Here is a 21150-nt window from a genome sequence, read left to right as displayed (position 1 = left end):
GGTTCATCGGGTCCTTTCTGTCTTGGAGAACAAGAGTAACCGTTGCCCTCTCCTCCCCAAGTGCTCAGCTCAGTCTCATGTGGGAATAGCATTTGATGTCAATTCCAGTACAAGGGGCTGGTGCATCTTTGGGTGGCTGGTCAGTTGGCAGGGAGTTATCTTTCCACTCATCAGGGCAGCCACCACTATCAGAGATGCAGAAAGTTGAGTAAATGCAACAGCAAACATCAGCCGAAGAACCCTTGTGTGGCTTCAGGTTCTCTGTCCTCCCTCATATACCACGTGCAGACCTGCGGGGTCACGTGCTCCCTGAAGGACTCCAGACAGATAGGTCTTAAAAGTAGCCTCAGCTTGTTTGTTTGCTTGAGACAAGTTTTATACTATATCCCAGGCTAGCCTCAGCATAGAGTATTCCTACCATAAGCTCCAGAGTGCTGGGATTTATAGACGTGAGCCATCATACCCAATCTCGACAAATCTTAAAATAGGGATTTTTCTTGGTTTTCTTCAGACCACCACATATAGGACTGTGGCTCTTGTCTGATTGACATAAAGTGACTTTGGATACCCGGGGAGCATGAACTGTGGCATCTTTTAGTGTCTCCTCCACATTCCAGAACAGTTTACTTTTTAACTTAAACTCATTGAGTGGGTGTCTAAGTCTACAACAGTGTGACTGCATAACTCACGGTGGTAGGGGTCTCTAGAGCCTGCCGGAAGAGCGTCAGATACACAGTCTTTCTCATTGAAACCAGGCGTTCAATGCTATTATGGCAGCCATTCCCACTTTTCCCAGTGACAGCCAGAACAGGTAGGAATTTTCCCCCAAGGACCAGTTTTCTAGGTGGCAGGAGCTTGTGGCTTAGTGCATTGGCCTCCAGGGACAGGTATGGAGGCAGAGCATCAAGAACCCAACCTTAGCACACGAACTAGGGTATAGATCTCAGGAAAGCCAGGAGCCAGTGCTTGCCTTAGGCAAGAAGAGTTAGCTTATCCCAGAATCACAGAGAGTGATGCTGAGGCTGGAGCTGGGTGGTTATTGCACTGAGAAAGTTGCACAGGTTGGGTTGCTGGGTTAGGAAGCACTTCATGATGCTAGAAATGGAACAGGATTGACCACTCCCATTGATTCTCCTTGTTGTTATAGAGCTTAGGGCATGATACACTCACAGTATGCAACTGCCACCCCTGTGTGTCTATGGAGTTTACCACTTGTCCCAAACGGAAACTATGTCCCCATTCAACAGCACCAGGATCCACCATCCTATTTTCTGTTGCTATGGATTTATCTGTGCTTGAGAACTTTAATATGTGAAATCATACTGTTTGTCTTTAAGCAACTAGCCTGTTTCACTCAGCATAATGTCTTTAGGATTATTCTGTCTTGTAACATGTAACAATATTTCATATTTGGAGCCAAATAGTACCCATCCCCCAGTGTCTGAACTATCTTGTGCTCCTGGACTCCTCCGACAAGACTTCATTGTCTCCATAGGCGAGCCACTACTCACAGAACTATAGGAGCACAGTATGCCTATGTCTCCTCCCCTCCATTTCCATCTCTCTAGTAACATTGTAACACATGATAAACACAAGTTCACTGTTCTCAGCCCCATGCTGTTCAGAGATAGATTTCCACTTGTCATTATGAATATGGTTCTGGGCTTTAGGACCAAAGAAGCAGGGGGCTGTGGTGATTGCTGATTTCCAGGTTCTCCCATGGGTCCTTTTTGAAGGTCACAGGTTTAGGAAAAACACAGTGGCTCTCTGGGGATCTGAAGGAGGGTGAGTCTGTGCCTGTGCAGCACTGTTAGGCTCCGAGGAGAAGTGGTTGTTCAGGGAGCCCTCTCTGAAGCTCAGGACCCCAGCCCAACCTTCAGTCCCCCTGTGTGTTTGTTAGGGTTCTTGTCAACTTGACAGAAGTTAGAGTTCTTTGGAAGAAGAACCTCAAATGCAGAAAAGCCACAATGTCTGTGGGAAACTCTGTAGGGCATCTTGATTACTGATTGATGTGGAAGGGCCCTGCTCACTGTAGGAAGTGATGTCCTTGGGCTGGTGCTCCTGGGTTGTATAGCATAGCAGACCGTTGTCCTCAAGCCAGTAAACAGAATTCTTCTGTGGCTTCTTCAGCTCTTGCCTCTAGGTTCCTGCTTTAGTTACTGTCCTGACAACCTTCTGTGATGGACTGTGTTGTGGAAGAGTAAGCCAAATAAATCCTTTCGTCCCTTTTGGTCATGGTGTTCTGTCACAATAATAGAAACCTAACTATGGCAGAAATTGGTACTACATTCATGGAATATTGCTGTGACAGACCTGACCATGTTTTGTGGAGGATTTGTGGAAGGACTTTGGTACTTTGGACTAGAAAAGACACTGAGTATTCAAAGCTTGCCTTACTTTGGGGTTTTATTGCTGTGGAGAGACACCATGACTGTGGCAACTCTTATAAAGAAAACATTTAATTGAGCTTGGATCGCTTACAGTTCCAGAGGTTCAGTCCATTATCATCATGATGGGGAGCGGGGCAGTGTGCAGGTAGACATGGTGCTGGAGCTGAGAATGCTACATCTTGCAGGCAACAGGAAGTCAACTGACTGTCACACTGAGGGAAACTTGAGAAAAAGAGACCTCAAAGCCCACCCCCACAGTGACACACTTCCTCCAAAAAGGCCACACCTCCTAATAGTGTTACTCCCTTTGGGGCCATTTTCCTTCAGTCCACCACAGAACTTAATGGTTATTCTAAGAACATAGAATATAATGCAGAAGTAGTGCAGACAATGGAGTTCTGGCTTATGAAGTTTCAGAGAGAAGTTGGAATGGCCTTCCACACTCTATTGTGGCTGTTAAAATATTTTGGGTTAAGAACCTGTGGTTCTGGTCAGCTGGGGCTGCATAATTGGCTGTGATTAACAAGAGTCCACAATCGTTAAAGTGAAACCTTTGTTTTTTTTCTGGAACCGTTGATACTGATCAGGAGGGGCTAAGCTGTGATCAAGAAGAAAATATCAGAGGTGAACTCTTTAGGAAAGTGTTTCACTAAAGTCAGCACACAAAAGCTATGGTCCAGAGGTGACCAAGGATGGACTACATGTTGGGAGCCCAACCTGGTAATGTGTAAGAGTTTCCAATGTCACCGATGGGCAGGGGTTCCTGAGTTGTATAAGAAAGCAGGCTTAGCCAGCCATGAGGAACAAGTCAGTAAGCGGTGTTCCTCCATGGCTTCTGCTTCAGTTCCTGCATCTCATTCCTGCTCCCAGTTCCTGTCCTGACATCCATCCATGATGGTCTGTGATGTAGAAGTGCAAGCCAAACCATCACCCACACAGGTCGTTTTGGTCATGGTATTCCGTCATGGCAATAGAAACCTAAACAAGGTACCATAACTGTGGAACCTTCAATAGGTGTCCTGCTGTTTCTGATGGGCAATGCCTGGGCCTTATTATCCCTAGAGATCCCCCTAATTGCCTTTCCTACTGGTGAAAACCCTGAATTTGTTCTCACTTTGCTTGTGATTTTCCTTGCTTTCCTAAGTTAGCATTGAAAATTTATTTAAAATTATATGCACTGCAACCTATTGTGGGACTATCAACATGCAATTAAGCTGAGTAATGGTTAAATCAAGACCATCAACCTTTCGCCTCACAGACTTGAATGTTTTCTGTGTGAGAAGATGAAGAAGTAGTCTTGTAGCAGCTCCCAAGTATTCAGTGTCTCTAGTTACAGTCAAGAGGGTGAAATTGCCCCCACTAGCATCTCCCTACTCTCTACCTCACCCCCGTGGCACATTCTGCCCTCAGTTCTCCGGGATCAACTTTTAAAGGTGAATCGACTGTGTGGAGCCTTGGGATGTTTGCCATTCTGTGCCTAATGTAGTTCATTTTACATGATGTCCTCTGGGTTCCTCTTTGTCAGCACTGGTGGCAGAACTGCTGTTCTTTTTGAGGTTGAATAATATTCCATGGTGGATGCATATATTTAACTGGTTCTCTCATCTATTGCTGGGTACTAGGTTGTTTCTGTCTCTTGGCTATTGTGAACAGTGTTATAGGGTACACTGAGGTGTTGGTATCGTTTAGAAATACCAACTTTATATCCTTTGGAGGGGCAACCAGGAGTGTTGTGTTGGGTCACCCATCCCACATGCTGATAATATGTACTCAGGGTTCTTGGTGGACCTGCCGTGAGATGCTTCTAGGTGTGAAGATGGCAAGCAATTGAAAAAAAAAAACAAATTTTCCTTTGTTTTACATTAGTAACGGTTGCTTTCTGAAACTCTTGTCTGAATAAGTGTCTCTTCCATTTGAGAGCATCTGAACTCTCTGATGCTCCTGTGTGACATACAATCCTTGGATGCAGAACTGCAGGGTCCAATAAGATACAGGTTTCCACAGCAATTACTTCCAGTATGGGCAACTGGGTTTGATGGGACTCATTAATAATGGCCACGATGAAAGAGGAAACTGGCTTTTCCCAAAAAATCCATCTCCAGAGGAGAAACTCTGATGGTTGATCTGCCCTATCAGCTTGACTGGTTCCAAAACCACTGAAGCATCACATGTCTGGGAGTGTCAATAAGATGCTTCCAGAGACACCTGCAACCAAGGAGGAAGACTCTCTCTGGCTGGGCTATCCCATGTGCCAGGATCCCAGGCTGAATAAAAAGGAAGAAAGGAAAGAGAAAGCGACCTGAGCAGAAACATCCATCTCTCTGCTCCAACTGAGGGTTCGGTGTGACCAGCTCTACCTTACACTCTTGCTGCAATGACATCCACACCATGATGACTATGCCTTCAAGTGTGAGCCAAAATCCATCCATCCATTCGTTCGTCCATCCGTCCTTCCTTCCTTTCTCCCTCCCTCCCTCTCTCTATCCCTTCCCTTCCTTCTTCCTTTCTTTCTCCCTCCTTCCCTCCCTTCCTTCCTCTGTCCCTCTGTTCCTCTCTTCCTCCTTTCCTCCCTCTCTCCATCCCTTCCTTTTCTTCCTTCCTTCCATTGCTTTTGGTGGGCATTTTTTCATAACAATGAGATAATTAACTAATGTACCCTCAGGTATTAAACTGCTCTCCCAGTAACTCTTGTGAGATTTGGCTTATTTCATAAGATGTTATAGTTGACCACACTTGTCGAGTCAACTAGCCATAGCTGGAGAGTGTCTGAGCAGTGTTTCACCTGTGATGAATGCATGTAGTCTCCTTTCTTGTCATGTCCCCCAAAACCATATATATATAGCAACTCTTTGCTCGGTGTTTCCATTGTATGTCCTGCTTGGAGCTTGAATATTCTTGCTGGGTTTTCTTGGTGCTCCTGATGCCACCTCCAATAATATGGAAGACCAACTGTAGTTCTAAAAATGATGTTTCTTCATTTTCTGGGATGTTGTGTTGAACTGCGAAGGGCTTGTGATTTGTTTATATTTATGATGAGTATAATGAGTATTATTTGTAGGTTATTTGCAGAAGCCATCTCCAGAGAATGCCCCCCATGTGTGATATGGGATACAATATTGTCCTATACCATAGAAAAGGAGTGAGAAGCTAAATTGGGTAACTCAAGGGAACTTATTTTCATTATTCCATTTTAGTTTAGTTTTTTAAGTTTCAATTTATTTTTTTGAAGCAGGTTCTTACTATGTAGTCCAGGCTGGCCTCAAACCTATAGCAGCCCTTCTGTCTCAACCTCCCAAGGGCTGGATGACAATTGTAAACCATCACACCCAGCTCAAAATTCCATTTTAAAGTCTTGTTCCCATGCAAACCAATTAATACCGAACTTAAAGCTGCCGTGTTAAGTCCTTAGGGACATAGGGAGAGTGGAGTCTTCCTTGACTGGCTCTATGCCATCAAATGACAAATTCCAGCTACAGTGAGCCTAGACGCTGACCGGGGTGGTGCTTCCGACTCCCTTCACCACTCAGGGCTTTGGTTGGTGCCTTCCCTCGCATCTCAGCTACAGAGTAGGCGGTGTGGAGGACAAGGACTGGCCGCTCAGCACAGTAGTAGGAAAAGCTAGTGCACAACCAAGTCTGGGAAGGGAAAAGGTGACAGCAGCCAAGTTAGAGCTGAGGCCCAGGATGGTCCAGGAAAGCAACAAGGGTAGTTACAGGGATGAGTGTCTTTTTGGAAATCATGATGTCCCCCGAAGCCACTAGGCCTGTATAGATAGATAGGCAGTCTGAAGTGGGGGTGGGGGTCCCCTGCAGGCAATGGCTTGATTTGGGGAGTGTTACATCAGCTCTACTTATATAAGTACATATACCACATTGTACTAGGAGGCTGCTTGTTCAAATTATTGCTTGTGGTTATTTCTCCCAAAATAACCACACAGAAACTGTATTTATTAAATCACTGCTTGGCCTATTAGCTCTAACTTCTTATTGACTAACTCTTACACCTTAATTTAACCCATTTCTATTAATCTGTGTATCACCACATGGCTGTGCTTACTGGCAAAGTTTTAGCATGTCTGTCTCTAGTGGTGACTCCATGGCTTCTCTCTGGCTCTGCCTTCATTCCCCCAGCATTCAGTTTAGTTTTCCCCCGCCTACCCTATTCTGCCCTGTGCAGGCCTAAGATAATTTCTTTAACCAATGGTATTCACAGCATACAGAGGGGAATCCCACATCACTGTCCACACACACACACACACACACACACACACACATGCTGTTATACTCTATCTGTGTATAGTGTATATACTTGCAGTCATAGTAGGCAAGTCATCTCAGGCTCCATCTGGGAACGTTGAAGACTGAGTTCAGGACATGGATATGGCATGGCACTGGCTGCTGGGTTAACCTTCTGAAGCAGAGCTCAAGAGGGACCACACAGGTCTGTGCTCTGCTGGAGGTCATGTCATGACCAGGGCTGGAGCAGGTGGCTTGTATGCTCACCAGACCCTGGAGACAGATGGCAGAAATGATAAGCCAAGAGGGAGCGATGACTCAGGATTCTCTGGGAGCATCCGCCAGATGCTGTTTTCAACCTGGGGCTCTTACAAAGTAGAGAAAAACAAGCTTTATATGATTCCCCTGGAGTCTTTCAGAAAGGAGAGATCAACCCAAACTACAAGTCCTTGGTGAACAGTGCTCAGACAGCAAGGACCCAGTGTTTACAAATCCCCGATTTGTAAGCTGTGCCTGTCTTGTCAGTAAGAGACAAGACTAGAACCAGAGGGTGCATGCCCTGGGTACCTCCTTCCCCTGCCGCCAGACCAGACAGACAGACAAACTAGGGACCCACGTGTACTCTGTCTGACAATGACTTTCACGTTCTCATGCATCTCTGAGACCCACTTGCCTATTCTCAGGTATGAGCACCAGAGGCAGGTACCGCTGTGCAGTCTGAGTGCTGGACGTGCCATCTGAGCTGCATGAATAGAAGTGTGTTTCCTACCCCCAGCCTTGCTCCCACGAAAAGGCATCATGTCAGATCAAGCAAGAATGGCACACTGACCTCTACAATTTGAATTTGTCCCTTGACTGTTATGGCACAGACAAACACACTAGACAGATTAGATAGATAGATAGATAGATAGATAGATAGATAGATAGATAGATAGATAGATAGATAGATAGATAGATAGATAGATAGATGTAGTGAGGAGTTGCGGGCAGGCCTGCTTTTTGCCTCACCTGGCTCCCACATGGCTAGCTTAGCCCCAGAAATAATAACACATAAGTTGTATTCATTTAAATACTGCCTGGCCCATTATCTCTAGAGAGTTAGTTACTGACTAACTCTCATATCTTGATATTAACCCATTTCTAATAATCTCGTGGTAGCACCACGAGGTAGTGGCTTACCGGAAAAGATTCAGCATGTCTGACCTGGTGGCTGGCTCCATGGCTTCTGGCTCATAGCCCTCTTCCCAGCATTTTGTTCTGTTTACTCTGCCTACCTAATTTTCTGTCCTATCAAGGGGCCAAGGCAGTCTCTTTATTGACTAATGAAAATAACACAATAGACAGATAACCCTCCTCCATCATTTCCCCTTTTTCTGTTTAAACAAAAAAGAAAGGCTTTCATTTTAACATAGTAAAATTACACATAACAAAACGGTTATCAAGCAAGAATTACAGTCACAATATTTATAACTATATCTTTATCATAATAATGGAAAACTATAACTATGACTATCCATTCTTTAACTCCATCAAAGACTCCAGAAGGATATATTACCTAAGTAAACAAGAAGTAAGCAACTTCCAAAACTCTAGAAATGACAGAGACATCTCGCTGCCTGGACAGTCACCCAAAGTTCCTCTGTATCGTTGGGGCACCCATCTTCAGCCTTTAGGCCCATAATATCCAGAGACATTTTCATGAAGCAGGAAATTTTAAAGGCAATTCAGTCATTATCTGCTGTGTCCTGCAGAATGTCTCGCAGACTCTTTCATGAATCAGGAACCCCGAAAGATCATCTCACCTTTAGGCAAGTTCAGTAGTCCTCTCTCTACAGGTTCTCTGTGTCCAGTTTATATAACAGTCCAGGCAAGAGCAGTTTCTTGCCCAAATGGCTAACCAACTCCATAAGGAGCCTCTTCGAGGCCCATCTTCCTCTTGAAGTAGATTGGTGCTGCCAGGAGCAGACATGTCTCATTGTCATGAAAAGTCCTAAGTTATTAAAACATTAAATGCCATGCTCTGTAGTCTTTGAAAGATATGAATGTCTATCTGAAATATATCTGTGTACTTCTAGAAAATCAAACTAACAAGCTTGACTATTATCGATATTATCCATTAACAACCTATATTTTCTAATTATACATTACATTTTTAAAATGAACTACACAATCACAATACCTCAATCAAGAACAGAAATATATATACATATAACAAAATTGACCTTAAAATCCATACCAATGAAATTATTCATATCCATATCATATCCCCCTTTAAATGTAAAAGAACATTTATAAACAATATTTGGGAATATGGACGTAGTTATTTCTCTCCAAACTTCTTCCTGCTGTATGGGGGCGCTGTTAATCAGGTCTTTCATGGTAAAACCTGTCTGCCAGGTTCATCTCAGTTGGCAGTTGAGTGAAGTAATTTCTTGAGGGTATTCACAGCAACCTTTCAGGAGGACGTGGTCTATCATACCATATTGGGATAGAAGCAATCCACAGGGTCTCATCCTCTGTGAAAACAAAAGAAGAACCTCCTTTCCAAAGTATCATATCCTTAGATCCAAATTCAGAAGTCAAGGTATTTTGAACATATCTATCTTGGATTAGTTCAGCAGCATTTATAAACAAATATCTTTTAGCAGCTGTTGCTCCTTCCTCAGCATTCAAACAATTCAAAGAGAGCAAAATAGCATACAGTATCAAGATTCTCTGTGTATTTTCCATCTTTATACAGCTTTATTTTAACCTCTATTTCTTTTATTTTTACTTTTACTTTTAGAGACAGGTTCTCTGTATATCTTTGTCCTGGAATAACTCTGTAGACCAGGCTGTCCTTGAACTCACAGAGATCTGCCTGTCTCTGCTCCCCAGTGCTGGGATTAAAGGCGTGTGCTAACACACCTTGAACTCAGAGATCTGTCTGTCTCTGCCTCCCAGGCATTGGGATTAAAGGTGTGTGCTACCACACCTTGAAGTCACAGAGGTCAACTACCTCTGCCCCTTAAAGTCTCAGAGGTCAACGTACCTCTGCCTCCCAGGCATTGGGATTAAAGGTGTGTAACACCACACCCAACTCCTCTCTTTTTACTTTAAGAACTTTAACTTTTATCCTGCATTTATTTTTAACACACTATAAACCATTTAGAGGTTTTCTTCGTCTTTGAATCTCTCTTTACTGTATATCTCTCTTTTTCTGACCACATGAGCTTTTAATTTACAAAACAATACGGAAAGCCGTGGCTTTGATGGCTAATTCCTTAGCTTTCCATCCTCTGCGTAGGTACTGGCTGTAGCCATTTTTGTTGCCACAACTCTATGGCATTTCAAGGTCCTTGCTAGCAAGTAAGCTGGAGCATTCTGCTCACAGACCACACTCAGTCGGACCGCCTGCCTGAAAGAGTCAGAGTTTGCCCTGGCAGGACGGCCCAGAAAGACGGCATTTTAAAACAGCGCAGCTTTTTTCCTGCTACGGCTGAAAGCCGAAAAGCATGCGTTCAGCTTTACATCAATACCGTTTAAGTGCTTCGCGGCAGGACCTCTTAAAAGAGCTGCAAGGTTTTGCAGCTAAAGCTGAGTCAGGAAGCCTCTCTTAGATGAGAGCATTTGCTTGCCTCTATCAAGCAGAGCAGACCCGAGAAATTGCTGTTACCAACAAAACATGCTTTACTCTATTCGTTCCCAAGCTTTCCCAAGCTTTCTGTGGATTCAGTTATCCACGTCTGGGCGCCATATGTAGTGAGGAGTTGCGGGCAGGCCTGCTTTTTGCCTCACCCGGCTCCCACATGGCTAGCTTAGCCCCAGAAATAATAACACATAAGTTGTATTCATTTAAATACTGCCTGGCTCATTATCTCTAGAGAGTTAGTTACTGACTAACTCTCATATCTTGATATTAACCCATTTCTAATAATCTCGTGGTAGCACCACGAGGTAGTGGCTTACCGGAAAAGATTCAGCATGTCTGACCTGGTGGCTGGCTCCATGGCTTCTGGCTCATAGCCCTCTTCCCAGCATTTTGTTCTGTTTACTCTGCCTACCTAATTTTCTGTCCTATCAAGGGGCCAAGGCAGTCTCTTTATTGACCAATGAAAATAACACAATAGACAGATAACCCTCCTCCATCAGATAGATAGATAGATAGATAGATAGATAGATAGATAGATAGATAGATAGATATTAAATGGATAAACATAGGTAGGTGGGTAGATAGGTAGATAGATACATAGATGTGTAGATAGACGCATAGATAGATGATAGTAGATGGATAGATAATGGATGGATGACCGATTGATCAATAGATAGATAGATTTAAAAGCAACAGGACCTTAGGACAAGGTGTGGCTCACTCTCGCTGTCTCTGCCTTCACTGTTGCGCTCTGACTAGACGGTCTGAAATCACTAGCAGTAAGCGCAGTCAGAGTTACAGGAACAAAATGTAGACACAGTGGGCGGAAGATGGCTCAGTCTCCCATCAGGCACTTGCCTTCCTAATGTCATTCAGAACGTGATTCCTCCACAATGACCGAGGTCCTTTGCAAATTGCAACATCCGAAACCCGGACTCCCATGCCATCTTTACATCTGGGATAGTCTCAATGACTAGTTGCTTGCCTCCTGTACAAGTTGTCAGCAGGCGACAGTAAAATGACTGTTCCAAACCAAGATCACATTTGTGCAAGGTCTTTGTCCTTGAGATAGAAACAGAAGTGGAATTGGATGGGCAATCTATGGAGAGTAATGGTGTGCTTGGTGGTTTACAAGATGTTGGGCATGCTTGGGGAGAATGGCTTCCAGACCCAAGCAAAGACTCTTTCTTCACAGGAGAAGGAAGCCAGGATTCACCACCAAATCCTCTACTTCCAGGAAACTTTATAGTTTGTGGGAAGGTAAAACAGCACATAAAGATGCTATGCTGTGGAGTGTGAGCGTCTGGGGAATTCCACCAGCTCTGATGCTTCTGTGCTTCTATGAAAGAGGAGGCAGGGGTGAGAAGGTTCCCAGCTGCTCATCAAGGAGTAATTCCCGATGAGCATCAAGCATCATCCAGCATCCAGGGTCAGTGTGTTCCCTTCCCGGAAAGCCTGTCCGCTGGCCACTGGCCACTCATCGGGAGACTGAAGTGTAGAAGACTAGGGATTTGTCCTGGGTTATTTACGAGTGAGTGACATTCCGGGTCTGCACTAAGAGAGACTGTGTGGTATCTTCTAGTACTATGCTTCTCTGGTGCCCAACTTTTAAATAGCAGTCAGTGTATTTGACACATGGTATTGAATCAGGTGTTACTGATTAATAAAAAAATGCACTTGAAGCAAATACCGAACCAACATACATGTAATACGTGTCTTCTTGCTAAATCAATTTGGCATGTGTCTGTGCGCTGACTAAATTCTCAATATAAATCTCTCAGTGTTTCATCTGAGGCCCTTAGTTAACTCTTAGTTAACTCAGCTTAAGGTCTTTCTCATAATGGAAATACCAGCATTTCCACTCCAAGTATGAAACCAAAAAATTAATTTCCTTAGAAAGAAACCAGTTTCCTTAGAAATGAGAATTTGCAGTTTATAATAACTCATATGCTATGTGGACAAACATGAAGCCCAAAATCTGGTTAGGAGCTAAAAGGAGAAAGACTCTCCAGGTTTTGTTAAAGTCTAACGAGAACCACGAGTATGTGATGTAAGCTGAACACCAGTTAACCAGCTATAATTAGCACTAATTGGACATTTAACTCGTCATCTTTTACAAGTCCCCCGTGACCAGAATCGTCTGACTCAGAGGAAGGGAAGAGACCAGAGGTCTCTTTAGCCTATCCCATCCCTGCCTCCCAGGAGAAGTAGTGGAGAGGACACCCGGATCTGAGGTCACCTGCTCACACTGCAGAGATCCCAGAGTTCAGAGAAGAATCTGAACTCAACAGAAACCTTTCAAATAAAGCAATGAAAGCTTTTTAAGTAAGTCATGAATTGTATAACCTGCCATGACAGCCTGACTCAATTCGCTTCTCTTGCACAGTTTCTTAAGCCGAGAAGCTCCCATGAAATAGCTGCATTCACCGCAGCAGAGTGAGCGAGCCAGCTGAGTGCCAGGATGGTGGAACCATAGGTGCACCTCAGTAGTGAACACATGGCGTTTCCCTCCGAACTTCTGAAGCTTCTCCAAGCCCAGCACAGAACACCAACCTCCAACCCCTCAAGTTGTTCTGTGAATCCCATGCATTCATGAGTGAAGCCACAATTTGAAGATTAAAAGCAAGTAGTATAAAAACTGGTCTAGCCAGGAAATTATTTTGATGGTGATTCTGGAATGTGTGAATGAAAATTCGTGAATAATCTGTGTGCATGAAGAAACCTCATCAAACTCTAGTATATTCTGAAGATTAACTGGACCAGTGCACACTGGTTTTTATTTAACTATTTTTAACATTTTTTTTGTAAAAACTCAGAATTCAGGTTCCTAGTATGTCTTCTCAGGGGGCTGAATCTGGAGACTGGGGACCTGGAATTCACACACTGCTATCCTGCACCTTCTGGGAGGATATGCCTTGGCATCTCAGTGACCCTCTCAGCAATCCAAGAACACAGATCCAACCATGGGGAGATCTATATGTTTTACCAACATCAGATGAAGATAGGTAGAAACCCATGTCCATCCTCTGACTACCACTGTTTGCCACTGACTTTTCCTAACCTAGCACAAGCCAGTCTCCAGGGGCAGATATTGGCAAGGAAATAATTAGGTAACATTTCTGAACCTAAAGATTAAGGTAACCAAAAGTATAAAATCCCATCTAAAGGCAAACTCAACAACAACAGAGATTCTAAAAGCCAGGAGGGCATGGGATGGTTTTTTTCAAGACCTAAAATCTATAACTGCCAACCTTGATTACTACATCCAGTAAAGCTATTTTTCAAATAAAAAGCGGAATAGAGACATTCTGTAATGAGCACAAGCTAAAGAAACCCATGACCACTGTGCCAGCACTGCAGAAACTATTTAAAGGAATGCTGCAAAGAAAACAGAAACAACATGAGACTGTGGGAAAAATAATGCTTTCTAGAAACCGGAGAAGCAAGTGGTCATTGGGAAACACACATTACAAAATGGTGTGTGTGTGTGTGTGTGTTTGTGTGTGTGTGTGTGTGTGTGTGTGTGTGTGTGTGTGTGTGTGCCAGGAGCTCTAATTGGTCTTAATAATAAAAACTCAGAGTCAGCTATCAGGGGGTTAAAGGTACAGGTTCAGAGACACAGAGTGGTGAGCCACTAGAGAGTTCTTACCTCTACCAATGCTCAGTCCAAAGGGGCGATCCTGTCCTCAGTCTGCATCCTCACTCAGACTGACTAAGACTGCACTGCTCCCCAAACTGCATGGAGCTCCTGTCTCCTCCCGCCTTATCTTCCTCTCTCTGCCCAGTTATATCACTCCTATCTTCACCTCCCTAGTGCTGAGATTAAAGGCATGGGATCCCAAGGACTAGGATAACCTTTGGGTGAGCTGTGTTTCTCTTTTAGACTGCATCAATTTTGTGTAGCCCAGGGTGGGCTTGGACTCACAGTCCCCCAAGTCCTGAGATTAAAGGTGTGTGCCACCACTGCCTGGCCTCTAGCGGCTCAGCTCTGTACTCTGATCTTCAGGCAAGCTTTATTTGTTAAAACACAAGCAAAATATCAGTAAGAATGTGTGTGTGTGCCTGTGTGCATGTGTGTGTGTGCACACGCGTGTGTGTATGCAGAAGCCAGAAGTTAATATCAGGTTATATTATCAGAAGTTGATATAATATCAGGTTAATATCAGAAGTGAATCCCTGTCTTCCTCTCTACTCCTCACCTTCTTTTGTGAGACAGGACCTCTCACTGAACCTGGAGCTCATGGTTTCAGCTAGACTGGCTGGCCGTCCCCTATGATTCACCTGTCTCAGCCCCTAACGCCTGTGCCAGGGTCGCAACTGTGTAACACGTACCTGGATGCTAGGCTGGAGCTGGGGACCCAAGCTCAGCTCCTAATGCTTGCAGAGCAAGCACTTTTCCCATGAAGTCTTCTTCCCGGCCTGGCACATACCTTTCATAGTAACCACAGATATTAATGATCTCACTTTTCTAATGAAGAGAAACAGACTAGCAGCCTGTATTAAAAAAATCAAGACCACAAAATAAAGAACTGAAGCACCTCCAAACCCAGTCTGTGAAGCCATGATTTCAAAACTACACATAGGCATAAACAAAAAGAAGTGTCCTTGTGAACATAGCTGCAAAATTTCAATAAAATGCTAGCAAACTGCCAGGCAGTGGTGGCACATACCTTGAATCCCAGCACTTGGGAGGCAGAGGCAGGTGGATCTTTGTGAGTTCAAGGTCAACCTGCTCTACAAAACCTAGTTCCAGGACAGGCCCCAAAGCTACAGAGAAATCCGGTCTCAAAAACAAAACAAAACAAAAAACACCTGAATTCAAGAACATTTTTGAAGATTTTTAATATCTGTACTTTTATTTTAATTAAAATAGATCATTTTAAACATTATACATGGTAATCAAGTTGGATTTGTTCCAGGAATGCAAGGATAGTTCTACATATGTACATCAACAAACACAATATTAAACAGAATCACAGCTATTCCCATAGATTCCAAAAGAGACTTTGAAAAAATTCAGCAGCTTTTATGATAAAGACTCTGAAATCTCAGGATAGAATGATGATAATTAAATATTTGAAAAGACTACATTTCATAACCCTGCAGCATATCTTACACTGAATAGGAGGAATGGGAAGCATTTCCCCTAAACTCTGAAGTCGAGGAAGTTTGTGCATTGTCTGCTCTCTTCTTCACTGTAGTACTTGAAATACTAGCCACAGGGATGAGGCAAGAAAACAAATAGAATGAAAATAGTGATGAAAGGAGTAAAAGTATCCCTTCTGCAGATGGAATGGTTGTACCCATAGAGGCTCCTCCAGAGACCTTTACATCTGATATTAAAACCTTCAGATAACTGATTTCAGTGTACCAACAGTAAAAAGTTTGATGAGAAAGATACCAGGAAAACAATTCCATTTATAAAAATCCCTTATAGTCTCCCCAAAATACCCTAGAGACAAGAAGACATGTATAAAGAAAATGTATATAGTAGTGGAGAAATAAACTGAAGAATACGTCATAATGTAGGATACTCCCTCATGTTTATGGATAAGCATAACTAATGTGAAAAAATGGCTTGCAACTGAAAACCATCTATGGATTTAATACACTTCCCATCAAAGCTGAACTAAAATTTTTAAGAACATAATTAATCCTAACCTTCCTATGGAAGCACAAAAGACCAAAGAGCCCAAACAGTCTTAAGGAGACAGAGCCATGCTAGAGGTGACACAGCTCCTAACTTCAAATTTTAATACAGAGGCAAAGAGAACAGTACATGGCACTGCACAAAATATTCTACTGGTTTGTTCTACAGAAACCCATAAAATAGAATCAAGGACCCATAAGACTGCATGTATGTAGTCATCTGACTTTTTGACAAAGACACCAAAAGCTGGGAAAATGGAGCCAAATGTGGAAAACTGAGACTACAGCCATGCCTTTTATCCTGTCATAAATCAACATGAGGGGCATCAAAGACTTCAATGTAGGACCAAAAACTTTGAAGCTATTAGAAGGAAATACTTCAAAAGGTAGACAAACACTCTCTGAATTGAACTCTAGTTCCTTAAGATAAAATAACAACACAACAACAAAAGGACACGTGGGATCACATCAAACCCAAAAAAGCTTTTGACAACATAGGAAACACAGTGAGACACAACCTGGGCATTAGAAACAATCTTTGTCAGCTATTCATCTAAAAGGTAAAGTCCACAAAATATAAAGAACTCAAAAAGTTGAATACAAAAATAAATAATCCAGTCATTATCAAGAGAAGAAATACAAATGGCCAATCAATGTATGAAAAAAATGTGCAACACCTTAAGCTTCCAAGGAACTGCAGGTCAATGTGACATTAAGATTACATCTAACCTGTTAGAACGCTTTTATCAGGAAAACAACAGATCTTCCCAAGGAAGTCAGAGGAAAGTATCCCTTGTGTACTGCTGGTGGGAATATACATTTTAGAATAGACATTTTAGAAATCAGTATAGTTTAATCCATCAGTTTAATCCATCCAAATTAAAGCTGGAACTGCAGGATGATCCAGCTAAGCCAATTCTGGATATACACCTGCAGAATCAAAGACAGACAGTAGAGACCCGAGAACACCCCATTAGCTGCAGCACTGCTTCTCATGCCCACAGTGGCTGCAAACACAGAGCCAGCACGTGCAGCCATGTGTGCTTCTGTGTTGTGGTCCCCTTAAGGCCCAAGAGCTTCTATGGTAGATGCTTCTGGTCACCCACAGAGCATCAAGGGGAAACATTTTGGTTATGGTATCTGTTCTGGTGCTCAAAGAGCTATAGCTGGCACCAAATGATGGGGAAAATATGGGGAGACCTTTGTGATATTAGCAAAGGTCAAATGTGTAGGAAAGAATGATGAGAAGGCAGACATTTTTTGGAAGGTGGGGAATGACCTCATAGGCGGAGCAAGGAGGTAGATGTGGCATTCCTCCGATGATGAGCAGCTGGACCATGGCAGGAGGGAGTGGCCAAGGTATTTTCCATTTAATTGATAGGAAAAAGATGAAGCGAGAGTAACCACTGAGGTTCCCTGAGCAGAGTGAGGAAGAGAGATACTGCAGTCAACATAAGCATGCACATGTGTGGATAGTAGAATGTGCACATGAGTACACACAGGCATGCAGGCACATACATGAGCACAGACACAAATGTGTGTGTGAACATACATGTGTGCACACAGCCACTTACATACACAAGCACCTGAATGTATGCCCGTGCATTCACACATCATGCATGCATGCACAGAGGCACATGTATTCACACATGTTAACAGAGGCACATATGTATGCACATCACACACATGCACAGAGGCACACCTACATACACACTAACTTCTGGGCTAACTTGTGTTATTCCCATTCTTATCTAACCTATGCTATAGTGGGCTCTTGCATTGACCCCGTCTTTAGCATTCAGTCAAGGCCTGGGCTTGTTAAAAGGTAGAGTTTCAAGAAAACAAGAAGACATGTAACTGGCATGTATCAGGTTCCATCCTCTTGTCTAACTGATCCTAATACTAACAGTATTCAGATGATTTTTAAAAAAATCTTTCAAAACATGACCAGAAGTCTCCCCAATCTGTGCCTACCTCAACTTCAGCAGAGAGTCATGTGGCCTGGACAGGAACAGTTAGAGAACTCAGCATGAGGGAAGACAACTGTGGCCACAGGACATCTGTAGAGTGGCCTATGAGAACAAGAGTTAGGCCAGGTGTGTCTATTAGGCACATGCTAATAGGGCCTCATAATGATTGTAGCATTCAAGAGTCTCCTTTTTCTAAAAAGAATGACAGAAAGGGTGACATGTCATTGACGGGAAGAGGTTGTGACAGTTTCCACCTCCTGCTCACTGCTGAGAGAGCATCCCTGCTGGACATTGGCCGTGATGGCCGTCAGGCTCCTGCCTTTGTTGTTAGAATTTCCTTGGGCGTTTGAAGCCCATGGTCACTAGTTGATGACTGATGCTTTCCTCTTGATTCAAAACTTAAGACAATGTGAGATATAAAAGTGTTCTCCACTCTCTCACCCAGCCAGCCAGACCCGCTGCACAGGGGAGCGATGCTGCATGCACTTCTGAGCCAACATACTTTGAAGGAGAATGACGCCTGCTGTGTGCACCCTCCATCCAGCCGACCGTGAGCAGGTCACACCTAGTCTGTAGTTCCATAAACAGTGTAAGGCTTCTCCCAGACCCAAAGAAAGACCAGAGCCTCTCTGCTCCATGGAATTTGGCAGCCTCTGGGCACTGTTGTAGGGGGCCTTGTCTTAGTCAGGATTTCTATTGCTGCAATGAAACACCATGACTAAAACACAACCTGAGGAGGAAAGTGTTCATTTGGCTTACACGTCCATATCACTGTTCATTATGAAAGGAAGTCAGGACAGGAACTCAAACAGAGTAGGAATCTGGAGGCAGGAGCTGATGCTGAGGCCATGGAGGGTGCTGTTTACTGGCTTGCTCAGCCTGCTTTCTTATAGAACCCAGTACCACCAGCCCAAGGATGGCAGCACTCACCATGGGCTGGGCCCTCCCCCATCAATCACTTAATTAAGAAAATTTTTTACAGCTGGATCTCATAGTCACAGTTTCTCAGTTGAGGTTCCTTCCTTTCTGATGATTCTAGCTTGTGTTAAATTGACATAAAACTATCCATCACAGACCTTCTACGATGACAGAAATACTTTTCGCACCATCCAGTCCAGCCACCACCAGCCATGTGTGACTCTTTGCACCAGACACATAGCCCAAATGCCTGAGGAACCGAGTCCTCCATGTTGAAGTTTATATGGCCCTGATCAAGGGAACACCCATGAGCACCGCCCAATGTCACAGCCGCTTCCAGCCATCATTTTAGAACAGTATACACAGCCAGCTGAGCTTTTGATCAAGGAGAATTCCTGGGCAGCACATGAGAATTATCTGTCTCAATTGGAGCTTATGGCCACAGTTCCTTCTTAGGTCTATGTGGCTAAGGAGAGGGGATCACCTAGAGCAGTTGTTCCTAAGACAATATCTCCTCAAGGAACCTTGTAGCTCCTGGAATAGACATGCCAGCCCCTGCCATTGGGTCCCATGGTATGGGATGAGTCACCTATTCATGGCGGTCTGTAGATGGGTTGCCTATCTATAAGGCAGGAACTCTGTCAGTGCAGGAACTCTGGTGCCACAATGCAGAAGGCACCGAGGCATCTGAGGAGTTTGATTTGGATGGAGCCCTCATGGGGGGTTTTCAAGCCACCAGAACTAGGCAGAGTCATGAGGAAGAAGGAGGGACCTGGGAGCAGATCATACAGTAGATGTGTGAGCAGCCACTGTGGGGATGGCAGCCTTTGGTATCCCATCACAGAGACATGCCCCCAGCTAAGGTTCATGTGTACACAGTATGCTCCAAAGTGGTTCTCTCTGCTAGCTGCAGCCCTGGGGGACCGTAACTCGCTTTGTGGCCTCATCTCTGTGCTCTCAAGCTGCAACCCAGGTGGCAGTGCCTTCCATGGTTTTTCCTGTGTGACCTCAAAAGAACCGTTCACCTTTGAAAAACCCTCACAGCAACTCCTCTCCAGTCAGAATCCTGCCCCATCCAATCGCAAAGGACCCTTCCCGGAGCACACAGGAACATTCCTAGAATGTACCCTGTTTTGAAACACGCAGAAGCCATATGCGTGTGATTGTCCCTACTTCTGCAGATGGGCTTGACCAAGACTTGCAAGTGTGCTTAGGAATGAGGCCGGAGGTTGACGTCCTGTTGCTTATCGGATCTGAAGTTTGCTTTGAAAACAAGACCCAGCATTTTGCAGTGTGTCTTTGGAGATTAAGGGAATGCAGATGGGGGTTAGGGGTCATTCAGTGACTGCTCCAGGCAGCTGAAAGGAACATCTGCACATCTTGGGCAGCAACACAGTAACTGGATTTCAGTCAAGGCAACTTCATAGACTGTTCTTGAAGTGACGTCTATAGCAAAAGTCATTACAGCTGGCAGCCTGGCTGGTGATGGAGTCTGGCGTGTCTCGGGCAGCCCCAGTTGAGACCAGCTGAGGGGTATGTCGGCGTTATGCTGCATGACGTCCCTGCATTAGGCAGCTTGCCTGGACTATTTAGTCTCCCAATCAGGCACGAAATCAAGTTTGCTGATGTGTAGCTCTCGCTGGAACGCCTGCTGATCCCAAATTGCATTCCGATCAGAAAGGTCTGTGAATTCCACCCTCCCTAGCCAGGGCCCAGTGCGTTAGTTCCTGGAGTTTTCTGTGGTTTTATCTTCCCTGTCTATTCTTAGGCCATGGCAGACCACGTATGATTGTATCATGCAAAGGGGGAAAGCAAGGCTATGTATAGATCATGCCTGTATGGCCTGCGGAGAGCAGAGTTGGAGTTTGAATTCACGGCAGCGGGTGAGGGTGACAGCTGCTTCCACAGAAAGCAATGGAACCTAAACGATCACGTGACTTCTTGTGCCCAGCAGCTGATAAGAGAACAAGCCATGGGTTGGACCCAGGCCTCCTGGCTCCAGTGACGCTTTCCGTGGAACTGATAAACTCTGGTTCTCCCTGCCATCTGCTGCACTTATTATGTTACTGGGTCTTTGGTACTTGTTTGTGTTCGCTTCTGAAAACTGTCACCATGATACATAAACTTCGAGTCATCCTGACAATCAAATCAGACCAGTCCCAGAGATTTCTATTCTAATCAGTTTTGGCTACTGGAAATAATTTTAATTAATCAGTGTTTTAGTTGAACGTTATAGTGTGACTTTCCCTGGGGTGACATGAGCCAATGTTTTCTTACCCCGTATAGAGTACCAACACACAAAATAAACAATTCCACAAAGGTTCATGTTGGTGAACCAGTAAGGTTAGTGGGGTTAC

At 44.1% G+C, this 21150-nt stretch overlaps 1 protein-coding gene across 1 annotated transcript in view; it reads left to right on the top strand.

Moving 5' to 3' along the window:
- Positions 1-21150, top strand: part of Dlgap2 (DLG associated protein 2) — a 733863-nt gene that overhangs the window by 585182 nt on the left and 127531 nt on the right. The window lies entirely within an intron of this gene.

Source organism: Myodes glareolus, chromosome 23 (assembly GCF_982192425.1).
Source record: "Myodes glareolus chromosome 23, mMyoGla1.1, whole genome shotgun sequence".
NCBI classification, from domain to species: Eukaryota; Metazoa; Chordata; class Mammalia; order Rodentia; family Cricetidae; genus Myodes; species Myodes glareolus.
This window is presented reverse-complemented; position numbering and strand designations above follow the sequence as displayed.